This window comes from Cololabis saira, chromosome 4, assembly GCF_033807715.1.
Source record: "Cololabis saira isolate AMF1-May2022 chromosome 4, fColSai1.1, whole genome shotgun sequence".
Classification (NCBI taxonomy): Eukaryota; Metazoa; Chordata; class Actinopteri; order Beloniformes; family Belonidae; genus Cololabis; species Cololabis saira.
In genome coordinates this window covers 42,649,505-42,668,504 of record NC_084590.1, presented here as the reverse complement: position 1 = coordinate 42,668,504, position 19,000 = coordinate 42,649,505, and the positions used below count along the sequence as shown (strand labels likewise).

The following is a 19,000-nucleotide window of genomic DNA, read 5'->3' as shown; positions in this document are numbered from 1 at the left end:
AATTGTCCTCTGATTCGCCAATTGTTTCAGAGAAGAGGGGAAAAGCTGGGATATCCTCAGACAATTCTTCTGTGGAGGAGCCCAGAGTTTTCCCCCCCAATTCCCCAAATGAGGTCTCTTTTTTAACATTAGCTCTGCAATCAACCCCTAGGGACACAAAACTTAACTGTACCTTACAGCAGAGGCCAACGCCCAGAGTCCGAGCGGGGAATCGAGCTCGACCCCTTCACTTCTCACCCATAGAAGTGAAAGCGGAGCTCAATTCACATGAAATTGGATAACGGTTCCTCATTTTATCTTATTTAATGTTTTAAATCACGCTTTTAGCCTTTTTAAACTTTCATACCTGATGTTTTTTCTCCTTTTAACCATACTCATGACACTCACCTTCTCAACTATTAATGTTAGAAGTGTGAAGTCGAGAGTTAGAGCCCAGAATGTCTTGTCCTTTCTTAATGCTTTTGAGTCGGATGTGTTTTTATTACAGGAATGTGGCCTACCGTTTTTAAAACAATACAAACAGTGGGAGGAGATGTGGCCACAAATATCAATATGGAGTGGATCCAACCAGAATAAGAATGATGGAGTGGCCATTTTAATCAAAAACCCTCATGTTCTGGTGAAGGGCAGCACTGTGGTGAGAGACGGTCGGGCAATTTTAGCACAACTGACTTTTATGGGACAAGATTTTAAACTCTTAAATATTTATGGTTTTAACGAACGAAATGACCGGTATGATATTTTAGAGGACTTGCAGTCCCACATGTTGGGTAGAACACCTTTAGTGGTGGGAGGAGATTTTAATTGCATTTTAAATAGGAGAGACAGAAAAGGCGCAGGGGAAGATTTTAAAGTGGATAAAACATCGGTTTTATTACAGGGCATATGCAAGGATTTTAAACTTCAGGACTGTTTTAAAACCATGCATCCCAGAGAGGAGGGCTTCACCTGGTTCAGTGGTGATGGCACCAGAGCCTCTCGCATTGATTATATTTTTACACAGGATTGCCCACCGACCGATGCTAGATTGACCCCTGTTTTCTTTTCTGATCACTTGATGCTATCCTGCACCCTACCACTCTCCCCGGGTGTGACATCAGGAAGAGGTCTGTGGAAGCTCAACTGCTCCCTTTTAGAACAAGAAGATTTGGTTAGTCAGTATAGGGAGCAGTACCGCGAGTGGCAGACCCTTCAAGACTTTTACGATACACGTGCACACTGGTGGGAAATAGTGAAGGGAAGGACCCAGACTTTTTTTAGACAGGCAGGAAAGAAAAAAAAGAATAAGGAAAATAGACGCATGATGGGACTGCAGAAACGATTACAGCGTTATTTTAAACTGAACCAACACGGCATAGTTTTTACTGAGGAGATTAAACAAATAAAAGCAGAGATGTCAGTTTTAGCAGAAATTAAAAGTAAGGGCATCATTTTAAGAAGTAAGGAACGGGAAATTGAGGAAGGGGAAAAGTGCACAAGGTACTTTTTTAGGAAAATTATAAATAAGGGGGGGACTATTTTAAAACTAAAAAAGGAAAATGGATGCACAAGTGGAAACACAGAAGAAATAAAAGAGGTTGTTGAAAACTTTTACACACACCTCTACCAAGAAAAAAATATCCACATAGACACCATGACGGAAGTTTTAAATTCCATTCAAAACAGGGTAAAGGAAAATGTGCTTTTAACTCAAGACTTTAGTGTCTCAGAGTTAAATAAATGTCTGGCAAGCTTTAAGAGAGGGAAGTCCCCAGGACAGGATGGACTTCCTCTAGAATTTTACTCGACTTTTTGGGACATTTTAGCACCTGATTTACTTGCTGTTTTTATGGAATTTGAGCAACTTGACCGACTCCCCGACAGTTTTAGAATAGGGATAGTGACTCTTCTTCACAAAAATAAGGACAAAACTGACTTGAAGAATTGGAGACCTATCACACTTTTAAATCTTGACTGTAAACTTTTTAGTAAACTTTTAGCCTCACGTCTGTCTTTGTTTTTAGAAGATGTGATTCACCCGGATCAAGCCTGTGCCATCCCGGGGAGGAAGATAACCGACAGCCTCGTACTGATCCGAGATACCATCTGTTATGCGAGAGACAGAAACATCAGGCTGGTAGTCTTAAATTTAGACTTTGAGAAAGCCTTTGATCGGGTCTCGCACCAGTACCTATTCCAGGTACTGCAAAAAATGGGGTTCCCAGAAAGGTTTGTAGCTTGGGTGGGAATGCTGTACCGGGGTATTACCAGCAAATTTGTTTTTAACGGGCATCTGACAAAAGCAGTCAACATTAACTGCGGTGTCCGTCAGGGCTGTCCGTTATCTGCCCTCCTCTATGTTACCTGTATCGAACCACTGGCACAGATCTTGAGAAGGGACCAATGGATCAATGGACTGAGAATCCCGGGGAGTGGAGGTCTCATGACAAAATGTATTTTATACATGGACGACGTGAATATTTTATGTACTGACCTTTTATCTGTCAACAGGACGCTGGACTTGACTGACTGGTTTGGACGGGCATCTGGGTCAAAATTGAACCGACATAAGACCCAAACCCAGTTCTACGGACCATGGACAGCAACCGAGACAACTGGACTCCCCCTGACTATTACCCAGACTGACCAAAAAATACTGGGGATCAAATTTGATAGGGAAGGGGGGGGGACATCCAATTGGCCGGACGTAGTAGGGAAAGTGAGACAGAGACTAGGATACTGGGGACTTAGAGGACTGACCATGGAAGGAAAGGTTTTAATCATCAAGGCAGTGATTATACCTTTGTTTTTACTTGTCAGCTCTGTTTTTATCCCACCCAGGAGGGTACTTTTAGATCTAGAACGAGCCATCTTTTATTTCCTGTGGGGCTCCAAGTGGGAGAGACTGAGGAGAGCTATAATGGTGAAACCCAAAGACAAAGGAGGAAAAGGAGTGCCTGACCTCTACCTGTTTTTGGGAAGCAGATATGCAACAATGCATGTCGCGTCTGCTGCTGGCCCATCCGGAAATCCCAAGACGACAGCGATGATACGTTTCTGGATGGGCTCTTATCTTAGAAGACTGAAAATCTTACCCACGGATCTGAAAGTACCTGTGTCTTTTAACCTACCACCAGCCTATTCTTTTATACAGACCTTTTTAAAGCATTTTGATTTGGAGACACAGGAGTTGCGTATTTTAATCAATCACCGTTGTCTGATCTCGATTGTGCAGGAGCGGGAGCCAGTGTGTCCAGTGCGGCGGCTCGCATTCGGTGAGCCCTCCACAGTTTGGCGCAATGTGAACCATTCCGCCCTCCCAAACAGACTCCGGGACCTGTCATGGATGGTGGCTCATGAGATCCTCCCGGTCAGGTCCGTCATGCACTCCCGAGGAATGTCGGCGATCTCTACCTGCCCCCGACAAGGTTGCGGTGCACCTGAGTCGGTGAGGCATCTCTTCTGGGAGTGCAGCGCTGCCGTAGACCAGTGGGCAATGGCCGGCTCCTTGCAATTCCCGTACTTACCAGCAAGGGAGGTCCTAACAGCACAGCTAGTGCTGTATGGGGTGAGCCAGAGGGCGAGCCTGAAAGGAAGGGATTTTGCCAAGCAGTGGCTCGCCCTGACCGCCATCAAAGACGCTATGTGGACCTCCAGGAACTTGCTGGTAAGAAAGCACAAGCAGATTCCCCCCGCGGCTGTGCTCCGGATGGCTGCAGCAACGGTCCAACTGGCCGGGGCTGCAGGCGGCGGGCCTGGGATACAGCCGCGGGGAAGTATCGCCTCTGTGCCCTTTCGGACGAAGGAGCCGGAGCCACACACAGAAAGGTCGAAGCAGCAACGGCCTGGCTCTCCGGGCGAGGCTGGTGGGAAGGAGCAGCAGGGGGGGATCCCCTCTGAGCACTGACAGGAACCCGAGAGAGCTACTGTTTGGGTCGGCGAAATGAGTCATCATTGGTAGGGACTCACCCCGCTCCTGTACAATGAAGGGATTGGACAAGTTTTTATCTAACGCACTCCTCTTGAAAGACTAAACATGGACATTGAACGCAGTCACTCACACTGGACCATAAGCCTTTTACCTAAGGAAATGTGGATTTTACCGTTTTTACCTTTTACAATTGTTTAGAAGACAGGTTTTAAGGTTGCTTATTTATTTCATTGTTGCACTCCCGAGGAATGTCGGCGATCTCTACCTGCCCCCGACAAGGTTGCGGTGCACCTGAGTCGGTGAGGCATCTCTTCTGGGAGTGCAGCGCTGCCGTAGACCAGTGGGCAATGGCCGGCTCCTTGCAATTCCCGTACTTACCAGCAAGGGAGGTCCTAACAGCACAGCTAGTGCTGTATGGGGTGAGCCAGAGGGCGAGCCTGAAAGGAAGGGATTTTGCCAAGCAGTGGCTCGCCCTGACCGCCATCAAAGACGCTATGTGGACCTCCAGGAACTTGCTGGTAAGAAAGCACAAGCAGATTCCCCCCGCGGCTGTGCTCCGGATGGCTGCAGCAACGGTCCAACTGGCCGGGGCTGCAGGCGGCGGGCCTGGGATACAGCCGCGGGGAAGTATCGCCTCTGTGCCCTTTCGGACGAAGGAGCCGGAGCCACACACAGAAAGGTCGAAGCAGCAACGGCCTGGCTCTCCGGGCGAGGCTGGTGGGAAGGAGCAGCAGGGGGGGATCCCCTCTGAGCACTGACAGGAACCCGAGAGAGCTACTGTTTGGGTCGGCGAAATGAGTCATCATTGGTAGGGACTCACCCCGCTCCTGTACAATGAAGGGATTGGACAAGTTTTTATCTAACGCACTCCTCTTGAAAGACTAAACATGGACATTGAACGCAGTCACTCACACTGGACCATAAGCCTTTTACCTAAGGAAATGTGGATTTTACCGTTTTTACCTTTTACAATTGTTTAGAAGACAGGTTTTAAGGTTGCTTATTTATTTCATTGTTGCATGTAATGATGATATGTATGTTGTAAAAGTGTAATGTAAATATTGGAAGCTTATGTTGAGATGATCCAATGATCCAGTGTCAATAAATCTTTTCGAAAGAAAAAATCTGTTCTTATCAGTTTAATATCTGATATGTCCTCTATATGAGGACAACATATTAAGCCGATTTTTGGCAGCGGGAGTTGAAAAAGGAGCTAGCTCCGTTCACTCCAAGCATCGCCCCGGTACTGCAGTGCCGCCGGGAATGGTGCACGCTTCGCTTTCTTTCTCTTGTAAAAAAATAATAAAATAACGCAGTGGCTCAGCAGCTGAGGAGCACCGAGCCTTGCCTCAGGCGGTGTTGTTCCTTGCAGCTTCAGCTTGAAGAAAAAGAAGAGGCGACGTCACAAACGTGTAATACGGCCCTGGTGGTGCCACCGAAGGGGGGGGAGCAAATCTCTGTCCTGCGCCTGAGGCCGGCCAGGCCTTCGATAATAGGACGATGTCAGGCCGAAGAGGCGTGGCCCCGGGGATCCGTAGAGCTCACCAGGAGTACAGTGACGCGGCTCACGTGCCTAGGCTGCCGCTCCCGTGCACTTTTCCGTACTTGCTCGTGTTTCTCTTCATAACGCACAAGTCTTTCGCCTTTTACTAAAGACTTCCGTGGAGAGTAACGTCAATGAGTTGACCATATTTTTGGGGGCTCGGTCTAACGGCCGAGCTTTTTTGAGACTGTGCAAAAGAAAAAGCTGTGACCAAGAGGTCAGTCTGAGTTTGCCCACTGAAATCTCAGGGCAAGCTGATGTTGCTGTCTGTGTCTTGTTCTCCAGTTCTTTCCTTTCCTTTTTGTTATTTCATTTCCACTTCAACCATTTCCTCAGGTGAGCCTGCTACAGGTGCGTGTCAGTGTCAGAGGGCGGAGCTGCAAAGGGAGCCGGCCATCTAGGCGTTTGGGAAAAAGGGAACCGACACAAGTGCACGCCGTGCCAGGAAGGTGCTGCGGTCAAGCAACACTTTGGAGTTATCGCTTCTCGGCCTTTTGGCTAAGATCAAGTGTAGTATCTGTTCTTATCAGTTTAATATCTGATATGTCCTCTATATGAGGACAACATATTAAGCCGATTTTTGGCAGCGGGAGTTGAAAAAGGAGCTAGCTCCGTTCACTCCAAGCATCGCCCCGGTACTGCAGTGCCGCCGGGAACGGTGCACGCTTCGCTTTCTTTCTCTTGTAAAAAAATAATAAAATAACGCAGTGGCTCAGCAGCTGAGGAGCACCGAGCCTTGCCTCAGGCGGTGTTGTTCCTTGCAGCTTCAGCTTGAAGAAAAAGAAGAGGCGACGTCACAAACGTGTAATACGGCCCTGGTGGTGCCACCGAAGGGGGAGGAGCAAATCTCTGTCCTGCGCCTGAGGCCGGCCAGGCCTTCGATAATAGGACGATGTCAGGCCGAAGAGGCGTGGCCCCGGGGATCCGTAGAGCTCACCAGGAGTACAGTGACGCGGCTCACGTGCCTAGGCTGCCGCTCCCGTGCACTTTTCCGTACTTGCTCGTGTTTCTCTTCATAACGCACAAGTCTTTCGCCTTTTACTAAAGACTTCCGTGGAGAGTAACGTCAATGAGTTGACCATATTTTTGGGGGCTCGGTCTAACGGCTGAGCTTTTTTGAGACTGTGCAAAAGAAAAAGCTGTGACCAAGAGGTCAGTCTGAGTTTGCCCACTGAAATCTCAGGGCAAGCTGATGTTGCTGTCTGTGTCTTGTTCTCCAGTTCTTTCCTTTCCTTTTTGTTATTTCATTTCCACTTCAACCATTTCCTCAGGTGAGCCTGCTACAGGTGCGTGTCAGAGGGCGGAGCTGCAAAGGGAGCCGGCCATCTAGGCGTTTGGGACAAAGGCAACCGACACAAGTGCACGCCGTGCCAGGAAGGTGCTGCGGTCAAGCAACACTTTGGAGGTATCGCTTCTCGGCCTTTTGGCTAAGATCAAGTGTAGTATCTGTTCTTATCAGTTTAATATCTGATATGTCCTCTATATGAGGACAACATATTAAGCCGATTTTTGGCAGCGGGAGTTGAAAAAGGAGCTAGCTCCGTTCACTCCAAGCATCGCCCCGGTACTGCAGTGCCGCCGGGAATGGTGCACGCTTCGCTTTCTTTCTCTTGTAAAAAAATAATAAAATAACGCAGTGGCTCAGCAGCTGAGGAGCACCGAGCCTTGCCTCAGGCGGTGTTGTTCCTTGCAGCTTCAGCTTGAAGAAAAAGAAGAGGCGACGTCACAAACGTGTAATACGGCCCTGGTGGTGCCACCGAAGGGGGAGGAGCAAATCTCTGTCCTGCGCCTGAGGCCGGCCAGGCCTTCGATAATAGGACGATGTCAGGCCGAAGAGGCGTGGCCCCGGGGATCCGTAGAGCTCACCAGGAGTACAGTGACGCGGCTCACGTGCCTAGGCTGCCGCTCCCGTGCACTTTTCCGTACTTGCTCGTGTTTCTCTTCATAACGCACAAGTCTTTCGCCTTTTACTAAAGACTTCCGTGGAGAGTAACGTCAATGAGTTGACCATATTTTTGGGGGCTCGGTCTAACGGCCGAGCTTTTTTGGGACTGTGCAAAAGAAAAAGCTGTGACCAAGAGGTCAGTCTGAGTTTGCCCACTGAAATCTCAGGGCAAGCTGATGTTGCTGTCTGTGTCTTGTTCTCCAGTTCTTTCCTTTCCTTTTTGTTATTTCATTTCCACTTCAACCATTTCCTCAGGTGAGCCTGCTACAGGTGCGTGTCAGAGGGCGGAGCTGCAAAGGGAGCCGGCCATCTAGGCGTTTGGGAAAAAGGGAACCGACACAAGTGCACGCAGTGCCAGGAAGGTGCTGCGGTCAAGCAACACTTTGGAGTTATCGCTTCTCGGCCTTTTGGCTAAGACTGCGATCGCCTCCCGTCGTTAGTGGGAATCCTTGCCTGTTGTGGCATTGGTTTCTACTAAAATTGGGGAGACTATTTCTTTGTTCCTTATGTGAAGTGCTTCAACTGATTATAGTTGCTAGATCTTCACAGCCAGGAAATCACTGTCGTGGTGAAAGGTAAGTGTTTGTTCCTTCACTTATCGTATATTTTATTGTCTATTTGTTTTAGGGCTTTTATTCTTTTTAAAGGTTTTAGTTCGTTTGAGCCTTTTCACAAGTGGTGCCTCCACCATGTCGGCTAGCCATGCCGGCATGCGGAGGCACCACAGCGTCCGATTCAATCTTAAGGTTGTGGATGGAAAGCTCCTGGAGATGTCGAGGTTAGACTTCTCCAGGAGACTTGTCCAGAAAGCCTTGGGTTTTAGCCCGGAACAGCTAAATTGCATTTTGACCCTACCCTTTAACAAAGGCTTTGACCTTAGTTTTCGTACTGCCATGCTACTAAAAGAGTTTTGGACACGCTTCGAAAATGTGAAACCCCAGTTTGATGCATTTGAAGTTGAGAAACTGACTGACAATACCTTGAAAACGGTTATTGTCAGAATGTTCAATGAAACTGTCAATGCAGATGACATTTGTTTATGGCTGGGGAGATATTGCACTGTTAAAAGCCAGGCTATCAAAGTGAGAGATGAGGATGGCATTTGGAACTGTGCCTGGAGGGTCCCCATCCAACAATGGCAAGACCCCCAGGGTTTTCAAGGCCTGAAACATCTGCCATCAGTGATAGTTCTGGGAAACAACAGGGGCTATATATATTACCAGGGTCAGCCCAAGCTTTGCCGCAAGTGTGGCGAGCATGGGCATCTTGCAGAAGCGTGTAAGCAGGTAGTATGTGGGAAATGCAGAGAAATTGGGCACACCTTCGAGGAGTGCACCAATGGCAGAAAGTGCAATCTTTGTGGGGAGACAAATCACCTCTTCAGAGATTGCCCAAAATCTTTTGCCAACAAACTGAAGGCTGCGAAGGGAAAGGACACAGAAAAGGACAAACAAAATGGACGAGAGGAATTCACATGAAATTGGATAACGATTCCTCATTTTATCTTATTTAATGTTTTAAATCACGCTTTTAGCCTTTTTAAACTTTCATACCTGATGTTTTTTCTCCTTTTAACCATACTCATGACACTCACCTTCTCAACTATTAATGTTAGAAGTGTGAAGTCGAGAGTTAGAGCCCAGAATGTCTTGTCCTTTCTTAATGCTTTTGAGTCAGATGTGTTTTTATTACAGGAATGTGGCCTACCGTTTTTAAAACGATACAAACAGTGGGAGGAGATGTGGCCACAAATATCAATATGGAGTGGATCCAACCAGAATAAGAATGATGGAGTGGCCATTTTAATCAAAAACCCTCATGTTCTGGTGAAGGGCAGCACTGTGGTGAGAGACGGTCGGGCAATTTTAGCACAACTGACTTTTATGGGACAAGATTTTAAACTCTTAAATATTTATGGTTTTAACGAAAGAAATGACCGGTATGATATTTTAGAGGACTTGCAGTCCCACATGTTGGGTAGAACACCTTTAGTGGTGGGAGGAGATTTTAATTGCATTTTAAATAGGAGAGACAGAAAAGGCGCAGGGGAAGATTTTAAAGTGGATAAAACATCGGTTTTATTACAGGGCATATGCAAGGATTTTAAACTTCAGGACTGTTTTAAAACCATGCATCCCAGAGAGGAGGGCTTCACCTGGTTCAGTGGTGATGGCACCAGAGCCTCTCGCATTGATTATATTTTTACACGGGATTGCCCACCGACCGATGCTAGATTGACCCCTGTTTTCTTTTCTGATCACTTGATGCTATCCTGCACCCTACCACTCTCCCCGGGTGTGACATCAGGAAGAGGTCTGTGGAAGCTCAACTGCTCCCTTTTAGAACAAGAAGATTTGGTTAGTCAGTATAGGGAGCAGTACCGCGAGTGGCAGACCCTTCAAGACTTTTACGATACACGTGCACACTGGTGGGAAATGGTGAAGGGACGGACCCAGACTTTTTTTAGACAGGCAGGAAAGAAAAAAAAGAACAACGAAAATAGACGCATGATGGGACTGCAGAAACGATTACAGCGTTATTTTAAACTGAACCAACACGGCATAGTTTTTACTGAGGAGATTAAACAAATAAAAGCAGAGATGTCAGTTTTAGCAGAAATTAAAAGTAAGGGCATCATTTTAAGGAGTAAGGAACGGGAAATTGAGGATGGGGAAAAGTGCACAAGGTACTTTTTTAGGAAAATTATAAATAAGGGGGGGACTATTCTAAAACTAAAAAGGGAGAATGGATGCACTAGTGGAAACACAGAAGAAATAAAAGAGGTCGTTGGAAACTTTTACACACACCTCTACCAAGAAAAAATTATCCACATGGAGACCATGACGGAAGTTTTAAATTCCATTCAAAACAGGGTAAAGGAAAATGTGCTTTTAACTCAAGACTTTAGTGTCTTAGAATTAAATAAATGTCTGGCAAGCTTTAAGAGAGGGAAGTCCCCAGGACAGGATGGACTTCCTCTAGAATTTTACTTGACTTTTTGGGACATTTTAGCACCTGATTTACTTGCTGTTTTTATGGAATTTGAGCAACTTGACCGACTTCCTGACAGTTTTAGAATAGGGATAGTGACTCTTCTTCACAAAAATAAGGACAAAACTGACTTGAAGAATTGGAGACCTATCACACTTTTAAATCTTGACTGCAAACTTTTTAGTAAACTTTTAGCCTCACGTCTGTCATTGTTTTTAGAAGATGTAATTCACCCGGATCAAGCCTGTGCCATCCCGGGGAGGAAGATAACCGACAGCCTCGTACTGATCCGAGATACCATCTGTTACGCGAGAGACAGAAACATCAGGCTGGTAGTCTTAAATTTAGACTTTGAGAAAGCCTTTGATCGGGTCTCGCACCAGTACCTATTCCAGGTACTGCAAAAAATGGGGTTCCCAGAAAGGTTTGTAGCTTGGGTGGGAATGCTGTACCGGGGTATTACCAGCAAATTTGTTGTTAACGGGCATCTGACAAAAGCAGTCAACATTAACTGCGGTGTCCGTCAGGGTTGTCCGTTATCTGCCCTCCTCTATGTTACCTGTATCGAACCACTGGCACAGATCTTGAGAAGGGACCAATGGATCAATGGACTGAGAATCCCGGGGAGTGGAGGACTCGAGTCAAAATGTATTTTATACATGGACGACGTGAATATTTTATGTACTGACCTTTTATCTGTTAACAGGACGCTGGACTTGACCGACTGGTTTGGACGGGCATCTGGGTCAAAATTGAACCGACTTAAGACCCAAACCCAGTTCTACGGACCATGGACAGCAATGGAGATAACTGGACTCCCCCTGACTATTACCCAGACTGACCAAAAAATACTTGGGATCAAATTTGATAGGGAAGGGGGGGGGACATCCAATTGGCCGGACGTAGTAGGGAAAGTGAGACAGAGACTAGGATACTGGGGACTTAGAGGACTGACCATGGAAGGAAAGGTTCTAATCATCAAGGCAGTGATTATACCTTTGTTTTTACTTGTCAGCTCTGTTTTTATCCCACCCAGGAGGGTACTTTTAGACCTAGAACGAGCAATCTTTTATTTCCTGTGGGGCTCCAAGTGGGAGAGACTGAGGCGAGCTATAATGTTGAAACCCAAAGACAAAGGAGGAAAAGGAGTGCCTGACCTCTACCTGTTTTTGGGAAGCAGATATGCAACAATGCATGTCGCGTCTGCTGCTGGCCCATCCGGAAATCCCAAGACGACAGCGATGATACGTTTCTGGATGGGCTCTTATCTGAGAAGACTGAAAATCTTACCCACAGATCTGAAAGTACCTGTGTCTTTTAACCTACCACCAGCCTATTCTTTTATACAGACCTTTTTAAAGCATTTTGATTTGGAGACACAGGAGTTGCGTATTTTAACCAATCACCGTTGTCTGATCTCGATTGTGCAGGAGCGGGAGCCAGTGTGTCCAGTGCGGCGGCTGGCATTCGGTGGGCCCTCCACAGTTTGGCGCAATGTGAACCATTCCGCCCTCCCAAACAGACTCCGGGACCTGTCATGGATGGTGGCTCATGAGATCCTCCCGGTCAGGTCCGTCATGCACTCCCGAGGAATGTCGGCGATCTCTACCTGCCCCCGACAAGGTTGCGGTGCACCTGAGTCGGTGAGGCATCTCTTCTGGGAGTGCAGCGCTGCCGTAGACCAGTGGGCAATGGCCGGCTCCTTGCAATTCCCGTACTTACCAGCAAGGGAGGTCCTAACAGCACAGCTAGTGCTGTATGGGGTGAGCCAGAGGGCGAGCCTGAAAGGAATGGATTTTGCCAAGCAGTGGCTCGCCCTGACCGCCATCAAAGACGCTATGTGGACCTCCAGGAACTTGCTGGTAAGAAAGCACAAGCAGATTCCCCCCGCGGCTGTACTCCGGATGGCTGCAGCAACGGTCCAACTGGCCGGGGCTGCAGGCGGCGGGCCTGGGATACAGCCGCGGGGAAGTATCGCCTCTGTGCCCTTTCGGACGAAAGAGCCGGAGCCACACACAGAAAGGTCAAAGCAGCAGCGGCCTGGCTCTCCGGGCGAGGCTGGTGGGAAGGAGCAGCAGGGGGGGATCCCCTCTGAGCACTGACAGGAACCCGAGAGAGCTACTGTTTGGGTCGACGAAATGAGTCATCATTGGTAGGGACTCACCCCGCTTCTGTACAATGAAGGGATTGGACAAGTTTTTATCTAACGCACTCTTGAAAGACTAAACATGGACATTGAACGTAGTCACTCACACTGGACCATAAGCCTTTTACCTAAGGAAATGTGGATTTTATCGTTTTTACCTATTACAATTGTTTAGAAAACAGGTTTTAAGGTTGCTTATTTATTTCATTGTTGCATGTAATGGTGATATGTATGTTGTAAAAGTGTAATGTGAAATTTGGAAGCTTATGTTGAGATGATCCAATGATCCAGTGTCAATAAATCTTTTCGAAAGAAAAAATCTGTTCTTATCAGTTTAATATCTGATATGTCCTCTATATGAGGACAACATATTAAGCCGATTTTTGGCAGCGGGAGTTGAAAAAGGAGCTAGCTCCGTTCACTCCAAGCATCGCCCCGGTACTGCAGTGCCGCCGGGAACGGTGCACGCTTCGCTTTCTTTCTCTTGTAAAAAAATAATCAAATAACGCAGTGGCTCAGCAGCTGAGGAGCACCGAGCCTTGCCTCAGGTGGTGTTGTTCCTTGCAGCTTCAGCTTGAAGAAAAAGAAGAGGCGACGTCACAAACGTGTAATACGGCCCTGGTGGTGCCACCGAATGGGGAGGAGCAAATCTCTGTCCTGCGCCTGAGGCCGGCCAGGCCTTCGATAATAGGACGATGTCAGGCCGAAGAGGCGTGGCCCCGGGGATCCGTAGAGCTCACCAGGAGTACAGTGACGCGGCTCACGTGCCTAGGCTGCCGCTCCCGTGCACTTTTCCGTACTTGCTCGTGTTTCTCTTCATAACGCACAAGTCTTTCGCCTTTTACTAAAGACTTCCGTGGAGAGTAACGTCAATGAGTTGACCATATTTTTGGGGGCTCGGTCTAACGGCCGAGCTTTTTTGAGACTGTGCAAAAGAAAAAGCTGTGACCAAGAGGTCAGTCTGAGTTTGCCCACTGAAATCTCAGGGCAAGCTGATGTTGCTGTCTGTGTCTTGTTCTCCAGTTCTTTCCTTTCCTTTTTGTTATTTCATTTCCACTTCAACCATTTCCTCAGGTGAGCCTGCTACAGGTGCGTGTCAGAGGGCGGAGCTGCAAAGGGAGCCGGCCATCTAGGCGTTTGGGAAAAAGGGAACCGACACAAGTGCACGCCGTGCCAGGAAGGTGCTGCGGTCAAGCAACACTTTGGAGTTATCGCTTCTCGGCCTTTTGGCTAAGATCAAGTGTAGTATCTGTTCTTATCAGTTTAATATCTGATATGTCCTCTATATGAGGACAACATATTAAGCCGATTTTTGGCAGCGGGAGTTGAAAAAGGAGCTAGCTCCGTTCACTCCAAGCATCGCCCCGGTACTGCAGTGCCGCCGGGAACGGTGCACGCTTCGCTTTCTTTCTCTTGTAAAAAAATAATAAAATAACGCAGTGGCTCAGCAGCTGAGGAGCACCGAGCCTTGCCTCAGGCGGTGTTGTTCCTTGCAGCTTCAGCTTGAAGAAAAAGAAGAGGCGACGTCACAAACGTGTAATACGGCCCTGGTGGTGCCACCGAAGGGGGAGGAGCAAATCTCTGTCCTGCGCCTGAGGCCGGCCAGGCCTTCGATAATAGGACGATGTCAGGCCGAAGAGGCGTGGCCCCGGGGATCCGTAGAGCTCACCAGGAGTACAGTGACGCGGCTCACGTGCCTAGGCTGCCGCTCCCGTGCACTTTTCCGTACTTGCTCGTGTTTCTCTTCATAACGCACAAGTCTTTCGCCTTTTACTAAAGACTTCCGTGGAGAGTAACGTCAATGAGTTGACCATATTTTTGGGGGCTCGGTCTAACGGCCGAGCTTTTTTGAGACTGTGCAAAAGAAAAAGCTGTGACCAAGAGGTCAGTCTGAGTTTGCCCACTGAAATCTCAGGGCAAGCTGATGTTGCTGTCTGTGTCTTGTTCTCCAGTTCTTTCCTTTCCTTTTTGTTATTTCATTTCCACTTCAACCATTTCCTCAGGTGAGCCTGCTACAGGTGCGTGTCAGAGGGCGGAGCTGCAAAGGGAGCCGGCCATCTAGGCGTTTGGGAAAAAGGGAACCGACACAAGTGCACGCCGTGCCAGGAAGGTGCTGCGGTCAAGCAACACTTTGGAGTTATCGCTTCTCGGCCTTTTGGCTAAGATCAAGTGTAGTATCTGTTCTTATCAGTTTAATATCTGATATGTCCTCTATATGAGGACAACATATTAAGCCGATTTTTGGCAGCGGGAGTTGAAAAAGGAGCTAGCTCCGTTCTCTCCAAGCATCGCCCCGGTACTGCAGTGCCGCCGGGAATGGTGCACGCTTCGCTTTCTTTCTCTTGTAAAAAAAATAATAAAATAACGCAGTGGCTCAGCAGCTGAGGAGCACCGAGCCTTGCCTCAGGCGGTGTTGTTCCTTGCAGCTTCAGCTTGAAGAAAAAGAAGAGGCGACGTCACAAACGTGTAATACGGCCCTGGTGGTGCCACCGAAGGGGGAGGAGCAAATCTCTGTCCTGCGCCTGAGGCCGGCCAGGCCTTCGATAATAGGACGATGTCAGGCCGAAGAGGCGTGGCCCCGGGGATCCGTAGAGCTCACCAGGAGTACAGTGACGCGGCTCACGTGCCTAGGCTGCCGCTCCCGTGCACTTTTCCGTACTTGCTCGTGTTTCTCTTCATAACGCACAAGTCTTTCGCCTTTTACTAAAGACTTCCGTGGAGAGTAACGTCAATGAGTTGACCATATTTTTGGGGGCTCGGTCTAACGGCCGAGCTTTTTTGAGACTGTGCAAAAGAAAAAGCTGTGACCAAGAGGTCAGTCTGAGTTTGCCCACTGAAATCTCAGGGCAAGCTAATGTTGCTGTCTGTGGTCGTTTTCGAATTCAGACACTACCGCACTATATGCTACATACTGCAAAGTATGCACTGAATACTGCCTACTGAATGAAGGATTCAGTACGCTGCTCCAGCAGACCGTTCACACAGCAGTGTGCTACAGTGTATCCCAGAATGCATCTCGCACCAAAACGTCAGCGAAAGATGAGATTTAAAAGCAGACTAGAGTGTTTCTCAATCCTGGTCCTCGTGGACCCCTGTCCTGCATGTTTTAGATGTTTCCCTGCACCAACACACCTGATTCTAATTAAAGGTCCTAATTAGCTGTCACCAAGGTCTGCACAACTCTGTTGATGACACACGTACTTTTATCACGGTGCGCTGAAGCAGGGAAACATCTAAAACATGCAGGAGGACCAGGATTGAGAAACACTGGACTAGAAGCTGTTGTAATTCCAGCTGTAGCGCTGTTAATATGCCACTCTATTACGTTTTAACATCTTTTAACATTCAGGCGTAAAAGTAAGGCGTAGAAATTTGATCCGATGTTTCGGGAATCAAAAGAGCCGCCGGTCCGGCTGCATCAGCAGCTCACGGCCGGAGAACTGAGGCGATCGCCGGGTCAACCCACGGCCTCATCCCGGGGAGAAACCTGCAGCCCTGTGGAGAATTGTCACCGGCTGAAATAAATCATTTAGGAAATAAATGTTGGTTTAATAGATTAAATCTAACAGTTGTAGCTGTCACGTTAGTTTGTCTGAATATAAAGTGAAGCTTCGTGTTGTTACTAGATGGATATATATATATACCACAGACAGATCAGAGGTGTATATCTTATAGCTCAATGGGTTGATTAGCGACTTTCATACAGCGAACGGGGGTTCCATTCCAGTCGGGCTATATTTTGCAAATTTCCCCGATGTGGGACTAATAAAGGATTATCTTATCTTAAATGTTGAAATAGCAGTAAAACCACATTCATTGATGAAATGACATAAGGGATGGAAATGGATTTTAATAAATGTATTGAAATGAACATATCAGTCTATTGAAGTTAATTTTATTGTATTATTAACAAGTTCTCCTCTCTGTCGAGTCGCTCTCTCTCCATCTATTTATTTCAGCTCCCGGACAAATTCTCTGTCAAAACACAGCAATGAAAAGTAGTTATTTCATGAAAAGACAACGAACTACCGATATATAACGTTGTCATAACACTTAGTTCACTTTTATTTACGGATAACTTAGCTAAGATAACTAACAAAAACCTAACATACTATTAAAAACCCACAATTTTTAATCGTTGTCCTTACACTAAATTGAATTAAAAAGGTTATATATTAAAGTTACTTACATTTATATTCCTCCTTCTCCCTCTCCACGGTGTAACTAGTCCTTTCTGCCTTCACATCACATCACTGTCCGATTGCAGCTGTTTTCTCAATAAAGCTTTGAGAAAAAAAAGAAAAAAGCGCTGCCCGGCCGAGGCCGCATTGCATTCTGGGATATTGTAAGCGAGGTAGGCTGTTTGAAGCATGCTGCAGATTTTTTTCCAGATCAGTACAACATCCGGGTATTTTTCGCACACTGCAGATTTCCTTCTGTTCACATACAGCATACTACTTACTACACTTTGGCCAAATCAGTGTATACTTGTAGTACAGTATGCGAATTCGAAAACGGCCTGTGTCTTGTTCTTCAGTTCTTTCCTTTCCTTTTTGTTATTTCATTTCCACTTCAACCATTTCCTCAGGTGAGCCTGCTACAGGTGCGTGTCAGAGGGCGGAGCTGCAAAGGGAGCCGGCCATCTAGGCGTTTGGGAAAAAGGGAACCGACACAAGTGCACGCCGTGCCAGGAAGGCGCTGCGGTCAAGCAACACTTTGGAGTTATCGCTTCTCGGCCTTTTGGCTAAGACTGCGATCGCCTCCTGCTGTTAGTGGGAATCCTTGCCTGTTGTGGCATTGGTTCCTTCTTTCTTTGGGGAGACTATTCTCTTTTTTTTTCCTTATGTGAAGTGCTTCAACTGAGTATAGTTGCTAGATCTTCACAGCCAGGAAATCATTGTCGTGATGTAAGGTAAGTGTTGTTCTTTCACTTATTGTATATTTTATTGTCTATTTGTTTTAGTATTACGGTTTTAGGGCTTTTATTGCTTTTTAAAGGTTTTAGTTCTTTTGAGCCTTTTCACAGGTGGTGCCTCCACCATGTCGGCTAGCCATGCCGGCATGCGGAGGCACCACAGTGTCCGATTCAACCTTAAGGTTGTGGATGGAAAGCTCCTGGAGATGTCGAGGTTAGACTTCTCCAGGAGACTTGTCCAGAAAGCCTTGGGTTTTAGCCCGGAACAGTTAAATTGCATTTTGACCCTACCCTTTAACAAAGGCTTTGACCTTAGTTTCCGTACTGCCATGCTACTAAAAGAGTTTTGGACACGCTTTGAAAATGTGAAACCCCAGTTTGATGCATTTGAAGTTGAGAAACTGACTGACAATACCTTGAAAACGGTTATTGTCAGAATGTTCAATGAAACTGTCAATGCAGATGACATTTGTTTATGGTTGGGGAGATATTGCACTGTTAAAAGCCAGGCTATCAAAGTGAGAGATGAAGATGGCATTTGGAACTGTGCCTGGAGGGTCCCCATCCAACAATGGCAAGACCCCCAGGGCTTTCAAGGCCTGAAACATCTGCCATCAGTGATAGTTCTGGGTAACAACAGGGGCTATATTCACTATCAGGGTCAGCCCAAGCTTTGCCGCAAGTGTGGCGAGCATGGGCATCTTGCAGAAGCGTGTAAGCAGGTAGTATGTGGGAAATGCAGAGAAATTGGGCACACCTTTGAGGAGTGCACCAATGGCAGAAAGTGCAATCTTTGTGGGGAGACAAACCACCTCTTCAGAGATTGCCCAAAATCTTTTGCCAACAAACTGAAAGCTGCGAAGGGAAAGGACGCAGAAAAGGACAAACAAAACGGACGAGAGGAACCGGTAATTGAGCTAATTGAAGAAGCTGGGCAGGAAAATTCAAATCTCCCGCCAAATCCTGTGATTGGAGGAGAGGGATCAGGTGAGGCGGGAGCAGGGGAGGGGCCTGCAACACTCACACCAATGGAGAGTTCCGAGGAAGATGATGTGATGCAGGCAGAGGGCGGAGCTAGTTCAGAATGTGGAGAAGTCCAACCACAGGATGATAGCGATGATGCCTCCCTCCCCGGGGCCCAGCAAACCAAGAGGCCTGCATCAGAATTGTCCTCTGATTCGCCAATTGTTTCAGAGAAGAGGGGAAAAGCTGGGATATCCTCAGACAATTCATTTGTGGAGGAGCCCAGAGTTTTCCCCCCCCAATTCCCCAAATGAGGTCTCCTTTTTAACATTAGCTCTGCAATCAACCCCTAGGGACACAAAACTTAACTGTACCTTACAGCAGAGGCCAACGCCCAGAGTCCGAGTGGGGAATCGAGCTCGACCCCTGCACTTCTCACCCATAGAAGTGAAGGAGGAGCTCAATTCACATGAAATTGGATAACGATTCCTCTTACGTTTTTTTATAATGTGTTAAATGACAGTTTTAGTCTTTTAAAACTTCATACCTGTTGCTTTGTTTTTTTTTTTAAACTACACTTATGACAC

At 47.1% G+C, this 19,000-nt stretch overlaps 10 non-coding genes and 2 pseudogenes across 10 annotated transcripts; all 12 read left to right on the top strand.

The window, feature by feature from the left end:
* Positions 1-5,013: 5,013 nt before the first annotated feature.
* Positions 5,014-5,187, top strand: LOC133442675 (U2 spliceosomal RNA; annotated as a pseudogene).
* Positions 5,188-5,515: 328 nt separating this feature from the next.
* Positions 5,516-5,631, top strand: LOC133442699 (U5 spliceosomal RNA). The gene has a single exon (XR_009782625.1). It is a non-coding gene; the product is annotated as a U5 spliceosomal RNA (small nuclear RNA).
* Positions 5,632-5,931: 300 nt separating this feature from the next.
* LOC133442656 (U2 spliceosomal RNA) lies at positions 5,932-6,122 on the top strand. The gene has a single exon (XR_009782598.1). It is a non-coding gene; the product is annotated as a U2 spliceosomal RNA (small nuclear RNA).
* Positions 6,123-6,450: 328 nt separating this feature from the next.
* Positions 6,451-6,566, top strand: LOC133442709 (U5 spliceosomal RNA). The gene has a single exon (XR_009782635.1). It is a non-coding gene; the product is annotated as a U5 spliceosomal RNA (small nuclear RNA).
* Positions 6,567-6,860: 294 nt separating this feature from the next.
* LOC133442658 (U2 spliceosomal RNA) lies at positions 6,861-7,051 on the top strand. Its single transcript, XR_009782600.1, has one exon. It is a non-coding gene; the product is annotated as a U2 spliceosomal RNA (small nuclear RNA).
* A 328-nt stretch (positions 7,052-7,379) lies between these two features.
* LOC133442698 (U5 spliceosomal RNA) lies at positions 7,380-7,495 on the top strand. Its single transcript, XR_009782624.1, has one exon. It is a non-coding gene; the product is annotated as a U5 spliceosomal RNA (small nuclear RNA).
* Positions 7,496-12,833: 5,338 nt separating this feature from the next.
* LOC133442673 (U2 spliceosomal RNA) lies at positions 12,834-13,007 on the top strand (annotated as a pseudogene).
* A 328-nt stretch (positions 13,008-13,335) lies between these two features.
* On the top strand, positions 13,336-13,451 carry LOC133442697 (U5 spliceosomal RNA). Its single transcript, XR_009782623.1, has one exon. It is a non-coding gene; the product is annotated as a U5 spliceosomal RNA (small nuclear RNA).
* Positions 13,452-13,745: 294 nt separating this feature from the next.
* LOC133442655 (U2 spliceosomal RNA) lies at positions 13,746-13,936 on the top strand. Its single transcript, XR_009782597.1, has one exon. It is a non-coding gene; the product is annotated as a U2 spliceosomal RNA (small nuclear RNA).
* Positions 13,937-14,264: 328 nt separating this feature from the next.
* Positions 14,265-14,380, top strand: LOC133442696 (U5 spliceosomal RNA). The gene has a single exon (XR_009782622.1). It is a non-coding gene; the product is annotated as a U5 spliceosomal RNA (small nuclear RNA).
* Positions 14,381-14,674: 294 nt separating this feature from the next.
* On the top strand, positions 14,675-14,865 carry LOC133442662 (U2 spliceosomal RNA). The gene has a single exon (XR_009782604.1). It is a non-coding gene; the product is annotated as a U2 spliceosomal RNA (small nuclear RNA).
* Positions 14,866-15,194: 329 nt separating this feature from the next.
* LOC133442695 (U5 spliceosomal RNA) lies at positions 15,195-15,310 on the top strand. The gene has a single exon (XR_009782621.1). It is a non-coding gene; the product is annotated as a U5 spliceosomal RNA (small nuclear RNA).
* The last annotated feature ends 3,690 nt before the right edge of the window (positions 15,311-19,000 follow it).